The 13,278-nt window shown below is 41.7% G+C and overlaps 1 protein-coding gene across 10 annotated transcripts in view; it reads right to left on the bottom strand.

Annotated features, from left to right (window-relative positions):
• Positions 1-13,278, bottom strand: part of GNB1L (G protein subunit beta 1 like) — a 116,725-nt gene that overhangs the window by 52,854 nt on the left and 50,593 nt on the right. For all 10 annotated transcript variants that reach the window (XM_029619926.1, XM_029619930.1, XM_029619923.1 and 7 more), the window contains 2 exons: positions 7,952-8,009; positions 7,066-7,149 (listed from right to left, as the gene is read on the bottom strand). The gene's annotated coding sequence lies outside the window, so the exon portion shown is untranslated. The remainder of the gene's footprint in view (positions 1-7,065; positions 7,150-7,951; positions 8,010-13,278) is intronic.

Raw genomic sequence — 13,278 nt, 5'->3', positions numbered from 1 at the left:
ATTTTATCGGATGAATGATATTAGAGAGATTGATAATGCAACAGATATGTCGTGTTTTTTGGTTTACTTGGTTAGATAATGAATTTTAGATTCTATTTTAAAAAAACTTTTGTATTTGATTTGTTGTAAACTGCCGTGATTGTTCACAGAACAGAGGTATAGAAATAAATTCAATAAAATAAATAAAAATTTTGTTTGCATGCTGAAGGTGTCGGCCACGTGAGCTGCAGCTAAGTCCTGCAGGGGACTCTGTCCCAGACCGTATCTGACTCGCTTATCAGAGTACCTGAAAGTTCCTCATTCTTTCAGTTTCTTCACATCATCTAATGCAGTTACACTGATGCTATCATCTTGGCTGCCTTCTGAGCTAGAAGCCAGGATTTCTGGAATGCCAGATGGCTGGTTGTGGCCCTTGGTCTAGACCTGGAACTGTTGGTTCTCCGCTAGTTCAATTCCAATCCCTGCTTCAGCTGCCCAGGATAAAACTCCCCTCTCAACTTATGAAGCTCATGCCTAGGGCACAAAGATAAAGGAGACTCTAGATCCATTCCCTGAAGAAAGTTCCTTATACTTTCCCTAGAGAGGAGGAAAACAGCTTTGCAACACTGAATATCCCCAAAAGGAGAGTGAATTGAATGAGATAAGATTTGCCATACTAGGTTAGACCAAGGGCCCATCAAGCCCAGTACAGTGGCCAATCCAGGTCACAAGAATCTGGCAGGATCCCAAGGGGTAGATAGATTCCAAGTTGCTTATCCCAAAAATAAGCAGTGGATTTCTGCAACTCTCCCTTAACAATTGTTAATGGACTTTTCCTCCAGGAACTTGCCCAAACCTTTTTTAAATGCAGCTATACTAATAGCTTTCACCATATCCTCTGGCAATGAATTCCAGAGCTTAATTATGCATTAAGTAGAAAAATATTTTTTCTTATTAGTAACTTCATTACGTCGCCTGGTCTTTGTACTTTTCGAAAGAGTAAACAACTGATTAACATTTACTCGTTCTATATATGATGGAGGAGCTATGTGAGGAGCTCGCAGATTTGGGGCAGTACGTTGATGAGCTTGACATGAGTACTGAAGGACAAGCAATGCCCTGGATCAACTTCAGAGCCAGCATAAAGAAATGGAGCTGGAACAGGCTTCCATCGCAGATAAAATTGAGGAGTTAGAAAAAACAGTTCCCATAGATGTAATCTGTGGTTCCGGGAGGGGGGGGGGGGGAGGGTTGTGACCAGAGACCCCCGCTTATGAGGACTGTAGGATAGAAGTAACTGCTATTTCCAAAAAGCTGCTCTTACATGGGTCTGTACCTAAGGTACTATATTCAGGTCCATTGATATGGAGCCTAGGACCTACAGAACGTACCATATTCGGGGCTAGAGACAGAGAAATACTGAAGAGCTGAAAGCAGTACCAGAGACTTTTATAAGGAGGGGGGGGGGGTGAAGTCAGCTTTGAGCTTCTTTTCTCTGTCTCCATTTGCTGGCAGGAGGACATAACTAACTTGTCAGGTCTGATCTGGTATGCATAAGGAACTTTCTTAGATCATGCTTCTTTTTCACTCAATGCACAATTAAACTCCGGAATTTGTTGCCAGAGGATGTGGTTAGTGCAGTTGGGTTTAAAAAAAGTTTTGGATAAGATCTTGGAGGAGAAGTCCATTAACTGCTATTAATCAAGTTGACTTAGGGAATAGCCTCTGCTATTACTGGCATCAGTAGCATGGGATCTACTTAGTATCTGGGTACTTGCCAGGTATTTGTTTGCCTGGTTTGGCCACTTTTGGAAACAGGATGCTGGGCTCAATGGATTCTTGGTCTGACCCAGTATGGCAATTTCTTATGTTTTTCATTCTGTCTACTCTCTTAAGAGAGCCCACTCAGTCATGCATCTTAGTATCATCTTCAAAGAGGTAAGCTTTTCCTTCTAACCCCTTTGCAATATCCCTCACAATAGCATACAACAGAACTGGTCCCAGGACCAATCTCTACTCCACTAGCCACCCCTCCTTCCTTAGACAAGAGAAAGTGGTAGTAAATGAAATTCACTCTATCACTTAACCAGTTTCTAAACCCAGTCTACTATGTTGGGGGCCCACCTGCAGTCTGATATTAGCAACAGTCCAGAGTTCACTGGCATGACACATGCCAAGAAAGAATAGACTGGAGTGAATCAGGGATGGAGTTCAAAGATTAAGAATTTAGAAGAGAAGGTTGTCTCACTTAATTTTTCCATCATTTGTCTTCTGCCTCCGTTACTGGACGGTGAGCACACTTTTTCAGTCAGATATACTAAATGGAAAAAATGCTTAGTACATCTGGACCCTTTGCTTTTATGACATATTGTTTACGATACCACAGGGATGAGTTGACCCAAGCATTTTAGACTGTTTCCAAAGCTCCAGTGGGACACTTTGTGAGATCAGCAGACTGACATAACTCATTTCCAGGTCCCAGTGGGAATTTTCAGCAATCTTTGAGTACACAAGAGGTGTACATTAAGTCTTTGTTTATATCTTGATGAAAATTAGTGTAGGTCTGTCCTTTTTGTTTCTCTTATTCTGGTGAAATGCCTCTTCTTTTCATTGTAAGTAAATGGACCAACATCAAATATGGGAGGTGGGAAGAAGGTTATAATCTATTGTATTAGATAAAATAAATGAAAACATCCATGGTGGAAATGTAAATATTGGATCAAAACATTAGCTATGTTGTGTTAATAAATTAAAACATTCTGTATGTATATTTTTTGGAGGGCCCAGCTGCTTCCTTTGCTGTGGACCAGAATTTTATGATTAAGTCCCGATTTCTATATTCCTTGTAATCTTCATTATATATAACAAACAATGATAAGAAAACTTATACCAGGTTCTGAACAGTCAAGATTTAGCCTTCTGGTTTATGATGCCATTGGAAATACTCAATGGAATTAAACATATTTAGTCAATATTTTGGCATTTATTTTATCTGATGAAGATCACTCGCATATGTGCGTTAAGTTTTCATCATTATACTGGAAACAAATTTGTTGAATATTTTCTCAAACTGTAAGGGAGATAGAAGATGCAAAAACAGACAGAAAACATTTATTTATTTATGAGCTTTTCTTTACCGACATTCGTACAGCACATCATGCCGGTTTACAATGAACTGAAAAGGAGGAAAATTACAATAAACGAGGGGAGGGGAGAGTGGGCAAGCAAGAAAGGGGGAGAAGAGGGAAGGGGAGGAGATGAGGTGGAAGTAAAGGAAGGAGATGGAAATCAATAATAAACTGGGTACAAAGGAACTGCATACCAGATAGAAGTGAATGCAATAGGAACTATATACATCTTATATATCACTATATACATCTATAGACATCTTATCCGTCAAGGCTGCTATCAATTGCATAAATATGTAGGAAGTAAAAGGCTGGAATGAGGGAAGGTAGTTGAGGAGGAGCTAAGGTGAGAGCGCTGGGGTAGGGAAGGGGCAAGAGGATGGATTGAGGAAGCCATCATGGAAATACTGTTCAGGGGAGACAGTCTATGTTTGGTTTGTATCAGGCTAGGCTTGCTTGAAGAGCCATGTCTTGACTCCTTTCTTAAATTTGTGCAGGGATGGCTCTAGACGGAGGAAAGTGGGGAGGGAATTCCAGAGGGCGGTACCAGCGATGGAGAAGGCCCTTTCTCTGGTGAGGGACAGGGTGTGCAGGGTGCCTGCAAGGGAGCTTCTTGTGGGGCGGTCAGTGGAGCGGAAACGTGGCATTTCATCTAGCCAGGTGTGATTGTATTTGTATAATGAACAGTGAAGAACGGTAAGAGCTTTGTATTGTGAGCGGAAGGAAACGGGCAGCCAATGCAGGTCCTTTAAGATGGGCGTGATATGGTCCCTTTTACGGGTATTAGTTATGACCCTGGCCATGGAGTTTTGCAGAATCTGGAGGGGTTTGATGGTGGAGGCGGTAAGGCCGAGTAGGAGGGAGTTACAGTAGTCCAGTTTCATGAGCATGGTAGTCTGTACTACCGTACGGAAGTCTTGAGTGTGGAGTAGCGGTTTGAGTTTTTTGAGGACATTTAGTTTGTAGAAACCTCCCTTTAGGAGAGATTTGATGTAGGGTTTGAAGTTTAGGTGTTGATCTATGAGGACACCTAAGTCTCTTACGGAATGCAGCTGGGAGTGGGCTGTGGCTGTGTTCTGGAGTGTGAGGTGGGGAGTACGGTCAGGGTGATTAGAGATAAAAAGTAGCTCAGTTTTAGATGCATTTAGAGCTAGGTGAAGGTTAGATAGCAAGGAATTTATGGAGGTAAGGCATGATTCCCAGAATTGCAAGGATTCATCTATTGATTTCTGAATCGGGATGAGAATCTGCACATCATCTGCATATAAGAAAACTTTCAGGCCTAAGTCGGACAGTAGGTGGCATTATGGAAGGAGGTAAATGTTAAAAAGGGTGGAGGATAAGGAGGATCCTTGGGGGACACCTTGTCTGATGGGGATGTGTGAGGATTCGTGCCTATCAATTTTTACTAGGTATTCTCTGTGGTTGAGATAGGAGGAGAACCAGGAAAGGGCTGTGTCTGCAATACCTATTTCTGCCAGGCGGGTCATTAAGATTTGGTGGTTGACAGTGTCAAAGGCTGCCGAAATGTCTAGGAGGGCAAGCAAGTACGAATTTCCATGGTCCATGCCTTTGAGTATGGTGTCTGTCATTGATAGTAATAGGGTTTCAGTATTATGAGCTTTACAGAAACCGAATTGTGATGGGTGGAGGAGGTTGCGGTCTTCTAAGAAATCAGTAAGTTGTTCGTTAACCACCCTTTCAAGGATTTTGGAGATGAAAGGCAGGTTGGAGATAGGTCGGAAGTTAGCAGGGTCTGTGGGGTCAAGATTTTGTTGGGTCAAAACATATTTTCAATAGGTCATCAACTGGATTTAGACAGATCTTTCTCTCTTAATATATGACAGAATTCTTCTTAGCAAACATCTTTTGGCCAATTTGTCAATTAGAATCCAAAGCATAAGCAATCAAAGTCCTCTACATCTTTGCTTGGTATCTTGATTGATGGTATGGAATAGTAAATATATATTTCATTTCGGTAACGTTACATAAATTTGCAGTGGAAAACTCAGCTGGGATTCAGATAATGGACCCCTTGTGACTAACGAGCTGTCAGCACTGGCCGATTCCTATCTTAACATAGAGGAAGGCACGTGCACCAGCAGTTCCATTACATCTCACAACCTTCTTCAGGAGCTCAAACATACATCATTAGTCTTTTTCATACAAACACATCTACTACATTGGATGAATAAAAATTCCTAGAACAATTTGGCAATTAAAGCAGGAAATTTTCCAATGCAAAGATCGATCAATCCATCCGACTAGAACATTTATGCAGCTTCATTCTGCACCAAGCTGATGAAGGGAGCTAGTCACATAGTCGCAACCTTCTGCAGCACACTAAATGCCCTTAGCCACAATTCATGATCTCTGGAATTAGAAACTCCTAAGCAGCTAAAATATATAAAATTCTAATCTGTATTGTTATTATGTTCTGATCTATTTGTTGTATGCTTCTCCATTGTTACTATTATGTATTGTTATTATGTGCTCAGTTATCTGTCAACTCTACTCCATTTTTCCAGCTACCTATGCTTCCAAGTTTTAGCCTCCTTGTTGATTGTAACTTTGCTCCTTCTGTTAAATGATTATTGATTATTTATTTACTGTTAAGTTCCTCCCTGTTTTATGTAAACCGATTTGATATGGCTATTACCATGAAGGTCAGTATAGAAAAATGTTAAACAAATAAATAAATAAAATAAAAAGGTTGCACCTCCAACGTGTTTTCCGCGCTTTACTTCTTTGTGTCCAACTGAACTAAATACAGCAATCACATTCCTTAGAAACATGGTGGCAGAAAAAGACTGTTTGGCCCATCCAGTCTGCTCATCTGTCCAATTAATTTTGCATTCCTTGATTTTTTATACGAAGAAATCTGAAACCAGATTAACTAAAAGCTCAAACAATCCAGAAGAGAAATACGTAATTCTCTTGAACTATGAAACTTTGTTGTACTACATGGAAGGGACTGGAGTGCCAGCAGAACAATGTTTATTTTCATTCTCTTGCATTACACTGATGCTATAACTGATATTAAAGGATTAAGACTTTGAATCAAAGCAGTTCATCATGCTACTTCCAGCTATATGAGATCCACATCTCTAGCCCAAAGGCGTCTTGCAAATATTTGGCCTGTAAAATATCCAAGTTTAAAGATGGAAAGTTACAGTAAAATAGCAATAATTTAGAAAATAAATGTAATGATTTCCCACATTGCCACACAGATCCAGCCCTGGGAACCCACAGCTTCTTTCAGAGAACTGTTCGCTCGCATATGGATCTCATTGCCACTTGCACATTTTCAGGGATTCAAACAAAAGCAATTAATCAACATGTAAAAGCCATAAATTAACAAACATTAATCATTCTAATATTTAAAGTGATAAATTAACATAAACATTAATCATTCTAAAGTTCCTAATATGCCAGGAGAATCCGTTCCTTTTTAATTGTTCAGTGTCTTGCTTGGATTTTCCTGCTTCTCCGTTACCAGCTGTTTGACCTTTCTCAACACAGTTGAAACGTTTTGGGCACTGCTGCTCTAACTCTGGAAAATATTCCCAAGAACGCAAAAACAACGGGGGATCCTATACACCATCGGGGTGGGGGCTCCACAACGTACGCCTTTGTGCTTCCTTTTAACACATCAGGTGGAAGCAGCCTGAAAACGCAGCTCAAGCGGGTGAAATCTTTAGCGTTCTATAAACAGGTTCATGTCTGCAGATTAATGGAAAGGAAACCAAAGCTGCTTTTTCTTTTATCAGGTCATTACTGTCGGGTAAAAGTGCACGGATACACTAGAGGAAAATATACAGCCTCATGTTAGTAAAAGGAAACTGACAAAGACCACACAGTCATTGTTGATTGCCTCCAGAAGATGCATGACAATGAAAAAAAAAAAGAACGCCTTAAGGCAGCAATGCTATCAATATTAATTAAAATATCATCTTACCTGCTTCTTAACTCTGTTTCTGTGCTAGATCTACTCCTGGTACAATTTCTAATATATGCTTCTAAAAGCAAAAATATGGTTGTCCTAAAAAAAAAAAAAACAAAAAACAGCAACATTAAAAAACACTGCCCTGAGGCTCTGTCTTCAGCAAAACCTGCCATGTTTTAGGTCTATCAGAATAGCAAGGAGTACAGCAGCATTTTACGTTATTTTGCTCATTAATGCAGGGACAGGAGCTTTTGCAAAAAAAAAAGTGTCATTTATTTCATCTTGACAATAAGTTAGAAATTGGAGAGAGGGGAAGGACGGGAAACATTTTAATGGCTTATTTGCTCTAATTAACTAAATTATTTAAGATAAAACTAAGGGCTGAACCACAGACTCCAAAAAAGGAGAGGTATGTAAACATCAAGGTTAAAAAAGAAAAGCAATTCATTGCCATAATTCATATTCAGTAGAACAATCTGGCACCCTGGAGAGCCAATTTCAGGTCTGCACACTGGAGAAATCATTGCAACCTAGCAGAAAACTGTTAAGCCCAAGCTATCATTAGCAGGCTTTTCTGAGTTTTCTAGTTCAGCCATGCATGGCAATCTCTCAGCCACAAAGATGAGCATGCCCAGCCTTCAAAATAAATGATGCCTCTGGCACACAGTTTAGTAGTCACGTAGTTGAATGGATAAGCTGAAAGAAGTCAAAAAGGTCCAATCTGCTTGTATGATTGCCTCATAGCTCTCATTACAGGGCAATTTAGGAGATGGCAAAGTGCATCTGCAGCCAATCCTGCAACAGTGAAAACAATTCATAACCAACCTCAAGTCTGGGGATCAGCTCAGAAGTGATGCAGCAATATCTTGTCCTTATTTAAAAAGAACGTTATACTTACAACATGTGCAATCTGAAGTATCTGCTGTAAGTACTGGACCGGACAGATTTTCCAAACTCTGAAAGAATCCAGATAAATTGTTTTTATATAAATCTGCAGTCAATAGGGGAAATCATTGTTGGCCCTTCCTTCAGCAAAATCTGCCTGCCTGCTGGACTGGTATCAAAGCAGCAGGAGCCTTCTTTTCTCTGGCAAGCCCTGCTCAAACCTTTGTGGGCAGCAGAGGATATTGTAAAGTTTCATAAACATCTACAGGCTGATGCAATACCATGCGCTGGTCGCAGTGCATGGCTTAACACGCGATTGGACACGTGTCCATAACTCCCGATGCAAAACGGGGGTTAGCGTGTCCAAAACGTGCACATAGATAATAGCGCTCATCACACGTAAATGCATGTTGATGACGCTATTATCTATTTCCCCCTCGATGCAAAAAAAAAAAAAAGAAGAAGAATGTGCACTCGACGCACACATTTTTACTCGCCAAAGTTAATGCCTGCCCCGAGCAAGCATTAATTTTGGAGGAGCCCAAAAAGTGTATAGAAAAGCAGAAAATACTGCTTTTCTGTACTTCCTCCAACTTAATATCATGGCAATATTAAGTCGGAGGAACTAAGAAATTAGAAATCCCCCCCCCCTCCCAAAAGAAAAAGGGTGCCAATGGTCAGGTTAGGAAAAGGGACGCTCAATTAACGAGCATCCATTTTCCTAACTGGAGGTTGTGCAAAGATTTGGAAAACGGACGCTCATAAAACTGAGTGTCCGGATTCCTAACCGGCTAACAGGTGCCCGCTGCCAAGCAGGTGCTAGGGGTATGCAATTGCCCCATGCGCCTCCTATTTACCGCGTCACCAGATTTAAATATTAAATTGAGTGCCCAGGAGAGGTGGATTGGCGTGCATTAAGGAAGCAGGCTCTCAATTATGAATGCCCCTTTAACACGCTCCGATATTGGATCAGCCTGCTACAGAACCCTTTTGGCAAGAAGTTTAGGGCAGGTCTTAAAATGATTTTTAAATTTTGTTTATTATGTCAGGTTCTTATGGTATATTCTATTTTATTTGTATGTTTTAAGTGCTCATTTTATATATGTAAATTGCAGATTACATATTTAAAACTTGCCTAGCACATTTGTTGTAGGGGGAAAATATTTTTAATAAAATAGGTAAAATCTTGCAAATGCGTTTCCTCTGGAAAAATGATCTTTAGTCAAAGAGCATGCAGACAATCTAAAAAAATTGGTGACCATATTATGTCTTATTAAGAACCATGGGGGGGGACGGACAAGATGGTGGCGTGACTCAACTCAAACGCGCTGCCTGTATTTTTCTTCTTACCATTTCTTCCTGGTATATCTCCAAAGCGCAAAGGGAAAGTTTGGGCTTCCCCTTTAGAGCCCTCCTTTCCCTCGGGGCTTCGTGGCGGCTGCATCTCCAGGGGAGGCAGAGATCCCATTGTGTAGCCAGTAGGAGGAGAGTCTGCCCCAGCTGGGAGCAGGTTTCCCTCAGCCCTCCTGACGCTCGTTTGCCACTCTCTCATCATTTTCGGGACCCGATTGTGGTGGAGGCTTCGGGTGGAACCCTGTGATGCCTTCTACCTCTGAGGGTGATTCCAGGATCCCATGGTGTGCTGTCGCAACTGGGTCCTCTCTGCTGCAGATTTCTAATCGGCCCCCTGCGTCTCTGACTGCGGCTGGAGTTTCTCTTGGTGAGCCTGGATAGATTTCCAACATTTCTTTGGCGTTCGTGGCCCCTACTAATCCGGCTGTTGTCACCCTGGAGGCTCTATGGGACTTGATTATGTCCACTGGCCAGGCTTGTGCTGCATGCTCTTCCAAAGCAGATGTCGCTTCCTTGCGTTTTAATTCTCATATTTCTGCATCAGATGCTTTTCAATCTGTCTGTATCAAGTTTTTCTTTCCTCTCCTGAACATAAGGTTTCTAATATTGAAAGCCTTCAATCATCTTTAATACAAGAGAGGAACAGTCTCCAACGCAGGACTGAATTTCTGGAAAATAAATCCCATCAGCTAAACTTAAGATTCATCAATTTTCCTAAGATTATGGGAGAGCTTCCCAGGATGGCTCTATGGTGCTATTCTCTTCAAATTTTGAAGATTCCTGAGGAGACGATTCCTGCTCTGAATAAAGTATATTACTTCTTATCTGGGCGTTCTCAATCATAGGCTTTGGACTTGACTACCTTCCTAGAGACATCAAGTCTTGAGGTTCTGGGAAGATTTACCCTTTTAGTTACTTTCATCTCTGAATCTGCTTTGAATTTTGTTATACTTTAAGAATATTACCGCCTCTTTTACGGGTCTCGCAGTAAGGATTTTTCCTGATTGTTCTCAGGTCACTCAGACTCGGAGAAAAGCTTTCTTAGCTTTGCGTAAAGATGTATTAGCACTTGCTGCTATGTTTATGTTAAGGTTTCCTTGTAAATGCTTTCTCAAGTTAGCTAATGAAAGGTTTATATTTTTTGTTCCAAATCAGCTTCAGGTTTTTGTTTTCTCCAGGAAGGCTTTAAGTCCTAGTCCTATAGAAACTCTGTAGAACGTCTTTTGTCATGTAATATATTTTCCTATTATTGTTTATATCTTCATTCTATCTCCTATATTTCTGTCCTCCTTGTATTTCCATGATGGTGGACAAATTTAAATATTGTTTGTTTTCCTTTATGTTTATATTCTTTTTGCCTTCTTTCTATTTTTTTTTTCATTTTTCTGTACAAAGTTTACTTTGTAATTATTGTAAATAAACCAATAAATTAAGAATACATTTTTAATGGTTGCCACCAGGCAGCTGGAGTAATGGTAGAAATTTATCTGAAGCTCAAAGGTTGGATGCTCAGATTTCTAGTAGCCAAAGGACTCTTCTGGAGCGAATAGTGTTGCAGATGGAGGGACCGATGCAACAAGACACGCATTTTCCTAACGCACATGTATCCACATCCCTTGGACACACAATGCAGTATTTAAATGAGGGGATAAGTAAAAAAGCACATGCTAGGGGAGATTTGGGCATCCCTAGCATTCAAATCCATTGAGCACCCACAATTGCAATTGGCGCTCAATACGAGCATCTGTTTTTATCCCACTTCTTCTGGACAATTTTGCTGAGGTTGCTGAAGCCACCTAAAGCTAAGCACCCCTTGCTAAGGGCATCTAAATTGTGTGTCCAGAAGAATTTTTTTTTTTTTTTTAACTCAAGCAAATATACATTTTTCACCACCATTAGCAGTAAATTTAAGCATCACAACAATACTAAGTAGGAGGAACCACATTTTTTTTATTTCTCATGAGTCCTTGACTCGTAGATTGACACTACACCACTTCTAGGGTTGGAGTTATATTTGCCGCATTAAAAAGTGTGCATTGGGTGTCCAGCGATTTTTTGCATCGGGGTTAATAGCTAATAGCCTCATCTACATGGAATTTAAAAACGTGATGGTCGCCATCAGCTATGCATTTGTTTGGGCGCACTAAACTCCTTAAAGCCTCGGGTACTAGTCTAAAGTGTCAAAATCTGTGTCTAACCGTCTGGTATGGCTGGGCGCACTTTATTGAGTCGGCCCTGGAGTTTGTGACAGCCCAAATCGCACGGCATGAATTGGAAGCCATTTGAACAAAAAAAGGATTTAAGGCCGAATTTTCAAAGGCCTACGAGCACCTATACCGGGAGATATGCGAGTGGCTGGAACACAAGTGACCGCACAGATTTTCAAACACCTGCGGCCATGTAGATATCTCCCGGTATGCGCAGAACAGGTTTGGGGAAAAGGGGCGGGCCGGGCCAGTGCCATTAGGCCAGGAGTTGACCAGCCTGTTCAGAGATCAAGTAAGTTTTAAAACAAAAAAAAATGTAGGGTTTTAGGGTTGGAGGTAATTGGGTAAAAGGGAAGCAGATTAGGTAGAGGGTTTAGGAAGTTCACTCCCAGTCTGCTCCTTTACTGGAGCAGACTGAGAGGGAACAGGGAATAGGGCAGAATATGTCACTGTGCACAGGTTGTAAAATCCCCCCACTTATGTACTCGCCGATATAAAATCTTGTGTGTGCCGGCAACCGCACATGGGACGCCCACACACGAATCTTAAAACCTACCTTTAAATGAATACAATGTGTAATTGACTGGGGAGCTTTGCCAGAAATGCAAACCGCAACCTACCAGCACAGCCTCTATCACATTTCTAGGATGAAATGGTACCTTGCGGTATTTTATCCTCCCAGCCTTCTGTGCACGCTCTGTCAGTAATGGAGAAATTACTTACCTGATAATTTCGTTTTCCTTAGTGCAGACAGATGGACTCAGGACCAATGGGTATAGTGTGCTCCTGATAGCAGTTGGAGACGGAGACAGATTTCAACCTGACATCAGCACTACATATACCAGAGCAGGAAACTCTGCTCTTCAGTATTCTCCTTGAAAAGCAATAGTGGATATATGTGTGTTTGGATAACTTGATTAACTTGAACTAGTTGAAGTGAATTGTAGCTGGAGACCGCCAGTGTTGTCAACCGAGAAGCGCCGACACCTGGTAACTATAGATGTCTTAACTACGAGTAAGCCTGGCTTACCCGTGCTTGTCTTGCTCTCCGGGATTGTCACCCGAGGTTTTCATTTGTTGAGGCAGCCGTGGGCGGGATACTGAGTCCATCTGTCTACACTAAGGAAAACAAAATTATCAGGTAAGTAATTTCTCCATTTCCTAGCATGTAGCAAATGGACTCAGGACCAATGGGATGTACAAAAGCTACTCCCGAACCGGGTGGGAGGCTGCCCATGGCCCACTTAGTATTGCCCTTGCGAATGCTGTGTCCTCCCAGGCATGAACATCCAGGTGGTAGAACCTTGAGAAGGTGTGAATGGAGGACCATGTCGCCGTCTGTCAGATCTCGGCGGGTGACAGCATCTTGGTTTCTGCCCAGGACACTGCCTGGGCCCTTGTGGAATGGGCCTTGACTTGTAGAGGTGGAGGCTTGTCTGCCTCTACGTAGGCCACCTTGGCTACTTCTTTGATCCAGCGGGCTATGGTTGCCCTTGTTTCTTCCCGCTGTGAAGGACAAATAGGTGGTCCGTCTTTCGTATGGATTCCGATCTTTCCAGGTAGTGGACTAGGAGTCTGCCGATGTTAAGATGGCGTAGGCGGCATGAATCTTCCGAGTCCTTATGCTCGTCTGGAGATGGCAGCGAGATGGTTTGGTTTAGATGGAAATGAGAAACCACCTTTGGAAGGAAGGAGGGGACAGTGCGTAGTTGTATGGATCCTGGTGTGAGTCTGAGGAACAGTTCCCGACAGGATAGTGCTTGAAGTTCGGAGATGCGAC

The sequence above is a fragment of the Rhinatrema bivittatum genome, chromosome 11 (genome assembly GCF_901001135.1).
Source record: "Rhinatrema bivittatum chromosome 11, aRhiBiv1.1, whole genome shotgun sequence".
Taxonomy (NCBI): domain Eukaryota; kingdom Metazoa; phylum Chordata; class Amphibia; order Gymnophiona; family Rhinatrematidae; genus Rhinatrema; species Rhinatrema bivittatum.
The sequence above is the reverse complement of the archived record's forward strand: the minus strand, read 5'-3'. Positions and strand labels throughout refer to the sequence as shown.